Genomic DNA, 16,264 nt, shown 5'->3' with positions numbered 1-16,264 from the left:
GTGAAACAGCAATTCAAAGATTGAAAGGACAATATAGAAAAACATAATCTAATCTTGACATGTGAAAAGATTCTATCACTAAAGAAGATGAGAAGCAAAGACACAGATTGAGAATCCAATAACAATATGTTTTTCAAACACGATCTAGTTTTAAAGCTGTCGCTCTCTACCACATGGCTGAGAAGATGCTTTAAGGTAAAATTACACAATACATACTAATTAATATGTAACATGCCGGTGTTAGGGTCTCCTCGTTCTCCTGTATGTCCATTCTAATCATCTTTTTCAAACTTATTTAATATTATTTATTTAAGTTTCTCCTGCTGATACTGGATGATCTGTCATTAAACTGCTTGTACATGGGCTTTCTTTAGTTGCCTTCTGTGGTTTTAATAAGACATACTTCACAATCTATTGGTTTGATAACTTTAGACTACAGCATCTCATTTGAGCTTTGGCTTATTTTATTTCATGTTGTCCATGGACGTTTAGCTCTTGAGATTTACCATTTAGTTGGTTAAACACTGGTCTATCCAGTTTTAACTTTGACCCAAAGACATGAAGTCAGCTTCAACTTATGCATTTATTTTGTTACTGTAACTAACCCAGTCACAAAACATGTTTAAATGTAACTTTACTCAGAACAGTTATGGTACGTACAGACCGCAGACGCCTAAACGCGCCCGACGCAGAATTTGAGCGCGTGTACGTTTGAAAGGTTTATGCACCGGACGCGCGCTCTCGACGCCCCGGCCACTGTACACAGGCGCGTGTACGGAGCGCTCGAGTTGTCTGCGCACATGCGCAGTAGAGGTGTTGTCACATGAGCAGTGGAGTTGTTGTCGTGGCCTTTCATTGTGTAAAATGGCGGATATCGAGAGTGTTGTTTTCACGTTTTTGGTTTGTTTCTGTCTCTGTTCCACCGTGAACACATGGTACAGCTCCTTTCTCCCACACACGGCCACAATCAATCGTTCGTCTGCCATTGTTGACGAGCAAGGAAAAAGTGGCGCTTCTTGGGGAATTCCACGGGGAATACCGGAAATGCGAGGGGAAATACGTACGTCACTGGAGCGTCAGCTCTGATTGGCTGCTGCAGCGGCTGCTACGCTTCAGCTGCAGAGACCTCAACATATCTGAACGCGTCGCGTCAGCCGCTTTCGTCGCCTCGGCCGGCTCATACGCGCGCTCAAAGCGTCGAGAGCGTAAAAAAACGCACCAATCGCGTCGCAAAAACGAAGAAATCGCGCTGCGGATAACGCACTACGTGCTCGACACGCGTTTACCATAGACTTTGAATGTAAACTGGAGGCTTCGGCCGCAGCGGTGTGGAACGGCCTTGAATCAGGACATGCAAAGGTGTAAGAACTTTCACGAAGACTGACCTCTAGTGGTCACAACAAAGAGTAAAAGCTGGTCTAATTGGCCCCATAATGTGAAATTAGACTTCGACCCATGTCCAGGCCCTTCTGCTTAATGTAGGGCCTGGACTATAAGAAGTGCAAGTAATGATCAAACAGGTTTGTATCGCACCTGCTTTGACAGTATCGATTTATGAAGTTTGTGTCAGTGTTTGTGTCTGTGTTTGTGTTTGTGTCAGTGTTTGTGTCAGTGTTTGTGTCAGTGTTTGTGTTTGTGTCTGTGTCAGTGTTTGTGTCAGTGTTTGTGTCAGTGTTTGTGTCAGTGTTTGTGTCAGTGTCAGTGTTTGTGTCAGTGTTTGTGTCAGTGTCAGTGTTTGTGTCAGTGTTTGTGTCTGTGTCAGTGTCTGTGTCAGTGTTTGTGTCAGTGTTTGTGTCAGTGTTTGTGTCAGTGTTTGTGTCAGTGTTTGTGTCAGTGTTTGTGTCTGTGTTTGTGTCAGTGTTTGTGTCAGTGTCTGTGTCAGTGTTTGTGTCTGTGTCAGTGTTTGTGTTTGTGTCAGTGTCTGTGTTTGTGTCAGTGTCTGTGTTTGTGTCAGTGTTTGTGTCTGTGTTTGTGTCAGTGTTTGTGTTTGTGTCTGTGTCAGTGTTTGTGTCTGTGTTTGTGTCAGTGTTTGTGTCAGTGTTTGTGTCAGTGTTTGTGTCAGTGTTTGTGTTTGTCAGTGTTTGTGTCAGTGTTTGTGTCAGTGTTTGTGTTTGTGTCAGTGTTTGTGTCAGTGTTTGTGTCAGTGTTTGTGTTTGTGTCAGTGTTTGTGTCAGTGTTTGTGTCTGTGTCTGTGTTTGTGTCAGTGTTTGTGTTTGTGTCAGTGTTTGTGTCTGTGTCAGTGTTTGTGTCTGTGTCAGTGTTTGTGTCAGTGTCTGTGTTAGTGTCAGTGTTTGTGTCTGTGTTTGTGTCAGTGTTTGTGTCAGTGTCTGTGTTTGTGTCAGTGTCTGTGTTTGTGTCAGTGTTTGTGTCTGTGTTTGTGTCAGTGTTTGTGTTTGTGTCAGTGTTTGTGTCAGTGTTTGTGTCAGTGTTTGTGTCAGTGTTTGTGTCAGTGTCAGTGTTTGTCTGTGTCAGTGTTTGTGTCTGTGTCAGTGTTTGTGTCAGTGTCTGTGTCAGTGTTTGTGTCAGTGTTTGTGTCAGTGTTTGTGTCAGTGTTTGTGTCAGTGTCTGATAAGCTCCAGTCCCCCGTGACCCCGAAAGGGAACAAGTGGTAGAAAATGAATGGATGGACAATGACTCTTGGACGAGTCGAAACGTCTATTTTTTCTAACTGAGTCCAGATGAAACAACTAAAGCTTTTTCTACAATGGAACCCTCCTGGACGAATGAGGGATCACACTGACATATTGAGCATAAGGTTTGGTTCAGCCACAGACTGTGGACGTTGTAGTTATTTATCCTCTTGAAGCGGCCCCGCCCCTTTTACCGTAAGTCACTGTAAGTGCGCACTGAGAATTGTATTATTAAATGTAATCTCTTGAAACAGCATCACGTGAGCTTCTACAGACTATTATTCAGTGTGGTGTGCAGGGGGGCGTGGTCACACGGGATGGGGGCAGTGTAACCTGGGTAAGGACCTGGGTCAGGACCTGGGTCAGGACCTAGGACCTGGGTCAGGACCTGGGTCAGGACCTGGGTCAGGACCTAGGACCTGGGTCAGGACCCTGGGTCAGGACCTGGGTCAGGACCTGGGACCTGGGTCAGGACCTGGGTCAGGACCCTGGGTCAGGACCCTGGGTCAGGACCTGGGTCAGGACCTGGTCAGACACTCTTGGCTTCTGATGCTGTAGAACAGGGGTGTCCAAACTTTTTTCACCAAGGGCCGCATTTTGAAACTTAAACGGGGCAGAGGGCCACAAACGACTTCATTTCACTTTTTGCATTTGACGTAATTGCGATGAGCCTCCACACCTTTAATTAGACCTAGAACATTCATATTAGGTTGGTATAACATCAATATGCCTGAATTTTCCCAATTTCACAGTAAAAAGTACTAGTTTTTGTTGTTTGGGCCAACAAAAATTGGTCTGAGGGCCACATTTGGCCCCCGGGCCCTAGTTTGGACATGCCTGCTGTAGAAACATTGTCTCTTGAGTTTTTATACTTTCACAGAAGGAACAGGATGTGAAGGACAAACAAAAGAATCAGGAAAACACAGCTTAAAGTCCTCCAACATGAGCTCTCGGACTGAAGCATTTATCAGAGAGAGTTTCCTTGTCTCGGACCTGTGGAGATGCTGGTGTGACCAAGTTCATTCTCTAAAACAGTTAAAACAGCTCTGGACCCAGTGATGATAAGACACATTTGGAATCAGTTACTGTTTTCAGAGCGAGTCCGTAAAGTGTAACTGTAAATGTGATTGTGAACTTCCTGTTTGCACTGTGTGTTTAAAAGACTCAAGGAAGAGGGGCCCCTGTGTGTGCTTTGAAGCATAGACTCCATGATGTTTTAGTACAGTCAGTCTGAAGGAGTTACAGCGCCCTCTTGTGGTTAGAGGCTGGAACAGCACTTCAGTCCTTTTCCCTTCTCATGCTAAAGAAACACTTTTCTCAGTTTTCACACTTACAAACATTCTAACATGAACTCGTATTGTCCCTTTATGTAGACGTTAGAACAGAATCTGCACTTTATACTGGAGCTTATACGATGGTTCAGGCTTATCGGATTGTAGCCACGGTGACCAGAATATGACATCGACACCTACATCACCGGCCTCCTGCGTTCTGTAATCCCATAATCCTTTGCAGTCTGTCTCACCTGTGGCCCACATGGAGCCTTCATCCTGCTCATACTCATCACAACCATCAGAACCAGCAACACACGTTTTACAGCTGAAATACACCGTTTGCAACTGTGAATGTAAAGCATTAAACGAAGGTGAACGGTGAAAATAACGGTGGTCAGCGTTGTGGTCACTCCAGTTAATCTGCCCCTCTCATGTCCAAAGCCTTCACTGTAAACCACCGCAGGATGGCCATATGGAGCAGGCTAATCCACAGCTATCTGACCCGTCACCTGCGCCGGGCGGATCAGCCCTGACCACTCCGACAGGGCCACGGCCGCTGTCCAAGGAAACGCCTGTCAATCAACAACAATCACGAGTTTAAAGGGAGAAATGCTTTGGTAAAATGCGGCGACTCAGACAAATGTTGGTGGAAGAAGAAGTATCTCCCACTGGACAAAAGCCGGCGTTTGGGGCCCGTGTTTTTGGCCCTTCAGCCTAATAAAGCGGGCGAACTGTGAGGAACGCTGCTAAACTGGGGGGGCTCAGTGTAGAGTCGCTGCTCCTTGAGAGACTGTGTATCGAAGTTAAATATGACGAAGTGATAATTCTAACAAGCTTAAATGCAACTGTAGTTTTAGAGCTGTAATTCTCTGCTGCTGCTGCTGCTGCTGCTGCTGCTGCTCCACCATGTGCTCACGTGGATTATGTTTTCACTGCAGATTAATGAGATTAATGAGATTAATGAGATTAGCCTCAACAATACACACTTTCAATCATGGAGAGAACCACAGTCCCACTGGACCAACAACACCAACAACACCAACAACACCAACAGAATCAACAACACCAACAACATCAACAACACCAACAGAATCAACAACACCAACAACACCAACAACACTAACAACACCAACAGCATCAACAGCATCAACAACACCAACAACACCAACAGAATCAACAACACCAACAACACCAACAACATCAACAACACCAACAACACCAACAACACCACCAACAACACCAACAACACCACCAACAACACCAACAGCATCAACAACACCAACAACACCAACAGCATCAACAACACCAACAGCATCAACAACATCAACAACAACACCAAAAACACCAACAACACCAACAGCATCAACAACACCAACAACACCAACAACACCAACAGCATCAACAACATCAACAACACCAACAACACCAACAGCATCAACAACACCAACAGCATCAACAACATCAACACCAACAACATCAACAACACCAACAACACCAACAACACCAACAGCATCAACAACACCAACAACACCAACAACACCAACAGCATCAACAACACCAACAGCATCAACAACACCAACAACACCAACAGCAACAACAACATCAACAACACCAACAACACCAACAACACCAACAACAGCATCAACAACACCAACAACACCAACAACACCAACAACACCAACAGCATCAACAACATCAACAACACCAACAACACCAACAACACCAATAGCATCAACAACACCAACAACACCAACAACACCAACAGCACCAACAACACCAACAACACCAACAACACCAACAACACCAACAGCATCAACAACATCAACAACACCAACAGCATCAACAACACCAACAGCATCAACAACATCAACAACACCAACAACATCAACAACATCAACAACACCAACAACACCAACAACACCAACAGCATCAACAACACCAACAACACCAACAGCATCAACAACACCAACAGCATCAACAACATCAACAACATCAACAACACCAACAACACCAACAACACCAACAACACCAACAGCATCAACAACACCAACAACACCAACAGCATCAACAACACCAACAGCATCAACACCAACAACAACACCAACAGCATCAACAACATCAACAACACCAACAGCATCAACAGCATCAACAACATCAACAGCATCAACAGCATCAACAACACCAACAACACCAACAACATCAACAGCATCAACAGCACCAACAACACCAACAACATCAACAGCATCAACAGCACCAACAACACCAACAACATCAACAGCATCAACAGCATCAACAACAGCATCAACAACAGCATCAACAACAGCATCAACAACAACAGCAACAACAGCATCAACAGCATCAACAGCATCAACAACAGCATCAACAACAGCATCAACAACAACAGCAACAACAGCATCAACAGCATCAACAGCATCAACAGCATCAACAGCACCAACAGCACCAACAGCATCAACAGCATCAACAGCATCAACAGCATCAACAACACCAACAGCACCAACAGCACCAACAGCACCAACAGCACCAACAGCACCAACAACACCAACAGCACCAACAGCACCAACAGCACCAACAGCATCAACAACACCATCAACACCATCAACAGCATCAACAGCATCAACAGCATCAACAGCATCAACAGCATCAACAGCATCAACAACACCAACAGCACCAACAGCACCAACAGCATCAACAGCATCAACAGCATCAACAGCATCAACAGCATCAACAACACCAACAACACCAACAACACCAACAGCACCAACAGCATCAACAGCATCAACAGCATCAACAACATCAACAACACCACCAACAATACCAACAATACCAACAATATCAACAGCACCAACAGCACCAACAGCACCAACAGCACCAACAGCACCAACAGCACCAACAGCACCAACAGCATCAACAACACCAACAACACCAACAACACCAACAGCACCAACAGCATCAACAGCATCAACAGCATCAACAACATCAACAACATCAACAACATCAACAACATCAACAACATCAACAACATCAACAACATCAACAACATCAACAGCACCAACAGCATCAACAGCATCAACAGCATCAACAGCATCAACAGCATCAACAGCATCAACAGCATCAGGCCCTTTGCAGTGGGTTGAGCTCCAGAAAAGTCGTAAATACTCACACATGACATACTTTCAGAGGCTTGTTCCACAGTTGATGATAGTACTACTTATACTGCAAATACACACAAGCACGTATACTTCTACTTCCTACTTCTACTGCCACATTGAGAGTTGCATCATTTGAGAAGCACAGTTCTGATGGTAGTACTACTTCAACTATGATAAAAGGACCAGTACTACTTGTAAAGGTGCTACTATTACTCTGTAAGTACTATAAGTACTTTTACATATGGAGAACTTCTACTGTGATGTACTTGATGTTTTTGTTTGCGGACTTTGTACAAAAAGTGCTGGGATATCTGCTGTGCAGTCACAATACTAATACTTCAAACTTAATACTTCAAACTCAATACTCTTTACACATGAGAAAAATCGCTAAAAATCATTTCTTAAAAATGTCAATACTATTTACAGATTATTTAGTTTGGATATCTTTAATAATTAGAATCTGGGTTTAGAGTAGTTACAGCAAACATAACTAATGACGAATAAATTAAGAGTAATTGAAAATAAATCAACTATAAAAAGCTGTTATTGGTATTATTGTTTGACAAAGATGACGTTCTTTCCAAAAACGACCTTCTCCACATCAGTGAGAAGAAGCTTCTGAGGAACATTATCAGCCTCATTTGTTCATGTCCTTGGGCTAATCCTCCTCCTCCCTCTCCTCCTCCTTCTCCTCCCTCTCCTCCTCCTTCTCCTCCCTCCCTCTCCTCCTTCCTCCCTCTCCTCCTCCCTCCCTCCCTCTCCTCCCTCCCTCTCCTCCTCCCTCTCCTCCTCCCTCTCTCTCCTCCTTCTCCTCCCTCTCCTCCTCCCTCCCTCCCTCTCCTCCCTCTCCTCCTCCCTCTCCTCTCCTCCCTCTCTCTCCTCCCTCCCTCTCCTCTCCTCCCTCCTTCTCCTCCCTCCCTCTCCTCCCTCCCTCTCCTCTCCTCCCTCCCACTCCTCCTCCCTCTCCTCCTCTCTCTCCTCCCTCCCTCTCTCTCCTCCCTCCCTCTCCTCCTCCGTCCCTCTCCTCCTCCCTCTCTCTCCTCCCTCTCTCCTCCTTCTCCTTCTCCTCCCTCTCCTCTCCTCCCTCTCTCTCCTCCTCCCTCCCTCCCTCCCTCCCTCCTTCTCCTCCCTCTCCTCCTCCCTCCCTCTCCTCTCCTCCCTCCCACTCCTCCTCCCTCTCCTCCTACCTCTCTCTCCTCCTCCCTCTCCCCCTCCCTCTCCTCTCCTCCCTCCCACTCCTCCTCCCTCTCCTCCTACCTCTCTCTCCTTCCTCTCCTCCCTCCCGCTCCTCCTTCCTCTCCTCCTCCCTCCCTCTCCTCTTCTCCCTCCCACTCCTCCTCCCTCTTTCTCCTCCCTCTCCTCCCTCTCTCTCCTCCCTCCCTCCTCCTCCTCCCTCCCTCCCTCTCCTCCTCCCTCACCTCCCCCCTCTCCTCCTCCTCCCTGTCTGCTGCTCTGGATAACAGTCTTATATCCACAGCAGAAGCCTGGGACCCACAGGGGCCGGATTAATAAGAGCGGAAACGGCCGGCACACTTCACACGTACCAGGGGCCAACGCAAGATTAAGAACACATGGTTTTCTACAACACGGTGTGAAAAGTACAACATTAGAGGTATAAGACATGTAACATGTAACATGTTCAAATGTCATGTCACTAAAGCCTCACTGTGTAGCATTTATCTACGTCCCACAGCACATCTTTAACCCCTGTGCCATGTTGAGAGACATTTGTGTATCTGAAGGTGCATTTATCAGTGGGTCATTGTTCCTCACGCAGATCTTAAGTGTGTCATTATTCCTCACTCAGATCTTAAGTGGGTCATTGTTCCTCACACAGATCTTCAGTGTGTCATTATTCCTCACTCAGATCTTCAGTGTGTCATTGTTCCTCACACAGATCTTCAGCGTGTCATTGTTCCTCACACAGATCTTCAGTGTGTCATTGTTCCTCACACAGATCTTCAGCGTGTCATTGTTCCTCACACAGATCTTCACCGTGTCATTGTTCCTCACACAGATCTTCAGAGTGTCATTGTTCCTCACACAGATATTCAGTGTCATTGTTCCTCACACAGATCTTCAGCGTGTCATTGTTCCTCACACAGATCTTCAGTGTGTCATTGTTCCTCACACAGATCTTAAGTGGGTCATTGTTCCTCACACAGATCTTCAGTGTGTCATTGTTCCTCACACAGATCTTCAGCGTGTCATTGTTCCCCACACAGATCTTAAGCGGGTCATTGTTCCTCACACAGATCTTCAGTGTGTCATTGTTCCTCACACAGATCTTCAGTGTGTCATTGTTCCTCACACAGATCTTCAGCGTGTCATTGTTCCTCACATAGATCTTAAGTGGGTCAGTGTGTCATTGTTCCTCACACAGATCTTCAGTGTGTCATTGTTCCTCACACAGATCTTCAGTGTGTCATTGTTCCTCACACAGATCTTCAGCGTGTCATTGTTCCCCACACAGATCTTCAGTGGGTCATTGTTCCTCACACAGACCTTCAGTGTGTCATTGTTCCTCACACAGATCTTAAGTGGGTCATTGTTCCTCACACAGATCTTCAGTGTGTCATTGTTCCTCACACAGATCTTTAGTGTGTCATTGTTCCTCACACAGATCTTCAGCGTGTCATTGTTCCCCACACAGATCTTAAGCGTGTCATTGTTCCTCACACAGATCTTCAGCGTGTCATTGTTCCTCACACAGATCTTCAGCGTGTCATTGTTCCTCACACAGATCTTAAGTGGGTCATTGTTCCTCACACAGATCTTCAGCGTGTCATTGTTCCTCACACAGATCTTCAGTGTGTCATTGTTCCTCACACAGATCTTCAGCGTGTCATTGTTCCCCACACAGATCTTCAGTGTGTCATTGTTCCTCACACAGATCTTCAGTGTGTCATTGTTCCTCACACAGATCTTAAGTGGGTCATTGTTCCTCACACAGACCTTCAGTGTGTCATTGTTCCTCACACAGATCTTAAGTGGGTCATTGTTCCTCACACAGACCTTCAGTGTGTCATTGTTCCTTACACAGACCTTCAGTGTGTCATTGTTCCTCACACAGATCTTCAGTGTGTCATTGTTCCTCACACAGATCTTCAGTGTGTCATTGTTCCTCACACAGATCTTCAGTGTGTCATTGTTCCTCACACAGATCTTCAGTGTGTCATTGTTCCTCACACAGATCTTCAGCGTGTCATTGTTCCTCACATAGATCTTAAGTGGGTCAGTGTGTCATTGTTCCTCACACAGATCTTCAGTGTGTCATTGTTCCTCACACAGATCTTCAGTGTGTCATTGTTCCTCACACAGATCTTCAGCGTGTCATTGTTCCCCACACAGATCTTCAGTGGGTCATTGTTCCTCACACAGACCTTCAGTGTGTCATTGTTCCTCACACAGATCTTAAGTGGGTCATTGTTCCTCACACAGATCTTCAGTGTGTCATTGTTCCTCACACAGATCTTTAGTGTGTCATTGTTCCTCACACAGATCTTCAGCGTGTCATTGTTCCCCACACAGATCTTAAGCGTGTCATTGTTCCTCACACAGATCTTCAGCGTGTCATTGTTCCTCACACAGATCTTCAGCGTGTCATTGTTCCTCACACAGATCTTAAGTGGGTCATTGTTCCTCACACAGATCTTCAGCGTGTCATTGTTCCTCACACAGATCTTCAGTGTGTCATTGTTCCTCACACAGATCTTCAGCGTGTCATTGTTCCCCACACAGATCTTCAGTGTGTCATTGTTCCTCACACAGATCTTCAGTGTGTCATTGTTCCTCACACAGATCTTAAGTGGGTCATTGTTCCTCACACAGACCTTCAGTGTGTCATTGTTCCTCACACAGATCTTAAGTGGGTCATTGTTCCTCACACAGACCTTCAGTGTGTCATTGTTCCTTACACAGACCTTCAGTGTGTCATTGTTCCTCACACAGATCTTCAGTGTGTCATTGTTCCTCACACAGATCTTCAGTGTGTCATTGTTCCTCACACAGATCTTCAGTGTGTCATTGTTCCTCACACAGATCTTCAGTGTGTCATTGTTCCTCACACAGATCTTCAGTGTGTCATTGTTCCTCACACAGATCTTCAGTGTGTCATTGTTCCTCACACAGATCTTCAGCGTGTCATTGTTCCTCACACAGATCTTCAGCGTGTCATTGTTCCTCACACAGATCTTCAGTGTGTCATTGTTCCTCACACAGATCTTCAGTGTGTCATTGTTCCTCACACAGATCTTCAGTGTGTCATTGTTCCTCACACAGATCTTAAGTGGGTCATTGTTCCTCACACAGATCTTCAGTGTGTCATTGTTCCTCACACAGATCTTAAGTGGGTCATTGTTCCTCACACAGATCTTCAGTGTGTCATTGTTCCTCACACAGATCTTAAGCGTGTCATTGTTCCTCACACAGACCTTCAGCGTGTCATTGTTCCTCACACAGATCTTCAGCGTGTCATTGTTCCTCACACAGATCTTCAGTGTGTCATTGTTCCTCACACAGATCTTCAGCGTGTCATTGTTCCTCACACAGATCTTCAGTGTGTCATTATTCCTCACACAGATCTTCAGTGTGTCATTGTTCCTCACACAGATCTTCAGTGTGTCATTGTTCCTCACACAGATCTTCTCCAGCTCGTCCCAAACACTCTCTTAGGTTCAGATCTGCAGTACAGTAGTTTCTGCCAGATATATATGTATAAGTAGATGTATATAAGTATATGATGCTCTGTATTCATGATGAACGGGGCCACACCCTCCTTGAAGAGGGGGCGTGGCACCTACGATGATGTCAGAGCTCCATCATCTCTAAGTGGAGTGTTCAAATACTGTACGACTGAAAGGATTTTACCCGCACTCTTCTCTTTTAAAGTACATTTTATACTGATTATTCATGTTATTATCTGTTTGTGCTGTGATTTTAATGTGAATTTATTTATTTATTTTAACTCTACAAATAAAACACTTGCTTCTTTGAGCTGAAAAGTGAAAGCAGTGGGTTTTTTTGGTCTTATTTTCCCTCATTTATTTGGGACTCTTGTCATATTAAGTCCATATTTGGCCCGGCCACATGTTTCTCTCCTGATGTCACACATTTGCATGACAAGAGCCTGAGATGTGCCACATTCCAGAGCTCATTTTTCCCAGAGTTCTCAGCGGCGGCGGCGCTGGAGCCGGGGCAGGTTGACTCAGTTATTCTGATGCAAAGTGTCTCCTGAAGACTCAATACAAGGTGCTCTTTCATACTGCACTGTTCCATTGAGAGCGGGGCCCCCACAAGAGCACCGGGCCCTCACAAGAGCGCCGGGCCCTCACAAGAGCGCCGGGCCCTCACAAGAGCGCCGGGCCCTTTCAGAGTGCGAGCAGGAGCCCCCCGCACACGCCCCCTCTGTCCCACATGTACCACAGGAAGGATCTGGGGACGTTTCAAGCACAAATAATAAACATAAATGAGGTACAATATGAAATGATGTTGAAGGATCTTTAGGAGAGCTCGATTCACCTGTGAGTCTGACTCGGAGAATAAATGACAATCTCTCCTCCCTCCCTCCCTCTCCTCCCTCCCTCCCTCCCTCTCCTCCCTCTCTCTCCTCCCTCCCTCCCTCTCCTCCCTCCCTCCCTCTCTCTCCTCCCTCCCTCCCTCCCTCTCCTCCCTCTCTCTCCTCCCTCTCCTCCTTCTCCTCCCTCCCTCCCTCCCTCCCTCTCTTCCCTCCCTCCCTCTCCTCCCTCTCCTCCCTCCCTCTTTCTCCTCCCTCCCTCCCTCTCCTCCCTCTCTCTCCTCCCTCCCTCCCTCTCTCTCCTCCCTCCCTCTCTCCCCTCCCTCACCTCCCTCTCTCCTCCCTCTCCTCCCTCCCTCCCTCTCTCTCCTCCCTCCCCTCCCTCTCTCCTCCCTCTCCTCCCTACCTCTCTCTCCTCCCTCTTCTCCCTCCCTCTCTCTCCTCCCTCCCTCTCCTCCCTCTCCTCCCTCCCTCCCTCCCTCCCCTCCCTCCCTCTCTTCCCTCCCTCTCCTCCCTCCCTCTCTCTCCTCCCTCTCCTACCTCCCTCTCTCTCCTCCCTCTCTCCTCCCTCTCTCCTCCCTCCCCTCCCTCTCCTCCCTCCCTCTCCTCCCTCTCTCTCCTCCCTCCCTCTCCTCCCTCTCTCTCCTCCCTCTCCTCCCTCCCTCCCTCTCCTCCCTCTTTCCTCCCTCTCCTCCCTCCCTCCCTCCCTCGCCTCCCTCTCTCTCCTCCCTCTCCTCCCTCCCTCTCTCTCCTCCCTCTCTCCTCCCTCTCCTCCCTCCCTCCCTCTCTCTCCTCCCTCCCCTCCCTCTCTCCTCCCTCTCCTCCCTCCCTCCCTCTCCTCCCTCCTCCCTCCCTCCCTCTCCTCCCTCCCTCCCTCCCTCTCCTCCCTCCCTCCCTCTCTTCCCTCCCTCTCCTCCCTCCCTCTCTCTCCTCCCTCTCCTACCTCCCTCTCTCTCCTCCCTCCCCTCCCTCTCCTCCCTCCCTCTCCTCCCTCTCTCTCCTCCCTCCCTCTCCTCCCTCTCTCTCCTCCCTCTCCTCCCTCCCTCCCTCCCTCCCTCCCTCCCTCTCCTCCCTCCCTCTCTCTCCTCCCTCTCCTACCTCCCTCTCTCCTCCCTCTCCTCCCTCTCCTCCCTCTCCTCCCTCCCTCCCTCTCCTCCCTCTCTCTCCTCCCTCTCCTCCCTCTTTCCTCCCTCTCCTCCCTCCCCCCCTCCCTCTCCTCCCTCCCTCCCTCCCTCTCCTCCCTCCATCTCCTCCCTCTTTCCTCCCTCTCCTCCCTCTCTCTCCTCCCTCTCCTCCCTCTTTCCTCCCTCTCCTCCCTCTCTCTCCCTCTTTCCTCCCTCTTTCCTCCCTCTCCTCCCTCCCTCCCTCCCTCTCCTCCCTCCCTCTCTCTCCTCCCTCCCTCCCTCCCTCTCTCTCCTCCCTCTCCTACCTCCCTCTCTCCTCCCTCTCTCCTCCCTCTCCTACCTCCCTCTCTCCTCCCCCTCTCCTCCCTCTCCTCCCTCTCTCCTCCCTCTCCTCCCTCTTTCCTCCCTCTCCTCCCTCCCTCTCTCTCCTCCCTCTCCTCCCTCTTTCCTCTCTCTCCTCCCTCCCTCCCTCCCTCTCTCTCCTCCCTCTCCTACCTCCCTCTCTCCTCCCTCTCTCCTCCCTCTCCTACCTCCCTCTCTCCTCCCCCTCTCCTCCCTCTCCTCCCTCTCTCCTCCCTCTCCTCCCTCTTTCCTCCCTCTCCTCCCTCCCTCTCTCTCCTCCCTCTCCTCCCTCTTTCCTCCCTCTCCTCCCTCCCTCCCTCCCTCCCTCTCCTCCCTCTTTCCTCCCTCTCCTCCCTCCCTCTCCTCCCTCTTTCCTCCCTCCCTCTCCTCCCTCTCTCTCCTCCCTCTCCTCCCTCTTTCCTCCCTCTCCTCCCTCCCTCTCCTCCCTCTCTCTCCCTCTTTCCTCCCTCTCCTCCCTCCCTCCCTCCCTCTCCTCCCTCTCCTCCCTCCCTCCCTCTCTCTCCTCCCTCCCTCCCTCTCCTCCCTCCCTCCCTCTCTCTCCTCCCTCCCTCCTTCTCCTCCCTCCCTCCCTCTCCTCCCTCCCTCCCTCTCCTCCCTCTCCTCCCTCCCTCCCTCCCTCTCCTCCCTCCCCTCCCTCTCCTCCCTCCTCCCTCCCTCCCTCTCCTCCCTCCCTCTCCTCCCTCCCTCCCTCCCTCCCTCTCCTCCCTCCCTCCCTCCCTCTCTTCCCTCCCTCTCTTCCCTCCCTCTCCTCCCTCCCTCTCTCTCCTCCCTCTCTCCTCCCTCTCTCCTCCCTCTCTCCTCCCTCTCCTCCCTCCCTCTCCTCCCTCTCTCTCCTCCCTCCCTCCCTCCCTCTCCTCCCTCCCTCCCTCCCTCGCCTCCCTCTCTCTCCTCCCTCTCCTCCCTCCCTCTCTCTCCTCCCTCTCCTACCTCCCTCTCCCCTCCCTCTCTCCTCCCTCTCCTCCCTCCCTCCCTCCCTCCCTCTCTCTCCTCCCTCCCCTCCCTCTCTCCTCCCTCTCCTCCCTCCCTCTCTCTCCTCCCTCTCCTCCCTCTCCTCCCTCCCCTCCCTCTCCTCCCTCCTCCCTCCCTCCCTCTCCTCCCTCCCTCTCCTCCCTCCCTCCCTCCCTCCCTCCCTCCCTCTCTTCCCTCCCTCTCCTCCCTCCCTCTCTCTCCTCCCTCTCTCTCCTCCCTCTCCTCCCTCCCTCCCTCTCTCTCCTCCCTCTCCTCCCTCCCTCTCTCTCCTCCCTCTCCTCCCTCCCTCTCTCTCCTCCCTCTCCTCCCTCTCCTCCCTCTTTCCTCCCTCTCCTCCCTCCCTCTCTCTCCTCCCTCTTTCCTCCCTCCCTCCCTCCCTCCCTCCCTCTCCTCCCTCCCTCTACTCCCTCTTTCCTCCCTCCCTCCCTCCCTCTCCTCCCTCCCTCCCTCTCCTCCCTCTCCTCCCTCCCTCCCTCCCTCCCTCTCCTCCCTCCCTCCCTCTCCTCCCTCTCCTATCACACCCTGGTTTTGGACTGTGAGTTTTCATCTAGGACCGCCTCCCGTGTCGCCTCCATCTGTTGCCTTCATTATCACGGTGCTTCACATATGGAGCTGTGTATCCAACGGCAACAGACGACACAAACCCGGATGAGACAGAGTTTCTTTGATTCACCGTTTTATTTCTGTTTAACAAAGACCAGAAAACATCATCATCTCCTCGAACCTCATGTTAGATTAAGTGTATTTATAAAGCCATGTCGTGCTGCAGAGTCAATCTTCAGCAGATCTTTATCTTGAAGTGTCTCTGAGGCTCCTGAGAACCTCCATGTGGTTAAATATGTTGAGGACGCCATTACGGCAGGAAAGAAACTGCGCTAATGAACTCCAACAAGACTTACATTTAGCTTCAGCGTTTACTTGAGTCAGATGAAATGTTAGAGCCTCCTGCCTGGGCCGAGTGTGAGTTTAAAGAGTTTAAAGAGTTTAAAGAGTTTAGATTGAATGGATTGAGCCCTTAATGTGTAAAACAGCACATCTGATTTATTTCTATGTCATTAAAAAGTTTGTGAGAATAAACTTTATTGTAAAACACTGTCCAGAAAACATGACAGATATTGATTCTTATTCAAATGATATATTGATAAAAAAGTGAAAACATTTTGTACTAATATGAAGCTGTTTCACTCATTCAATGTAATAAACACCAGAAAATCAGTGG

This window comes from Eucyclogobius newberryi, unplaced genomic scaffold (assembly GCF_026437365.1).
Source record: "Eucyclogobius newberryi isolate DKJ021-1_F unplaced genomic scaffold, fEucNew1.0.hap1 SCAF_374, whole genome shotgun sequence".
Taxonomy (NCBI): Eukaryota; Metazoa; Chordata; class Actinopteri; order Gobiiformes; family Gobiidae; genus Eucyclogobius; species Eucyclogobius newberryi.
Note: the sequence above shows the minus strand (reverse complement) of the source record.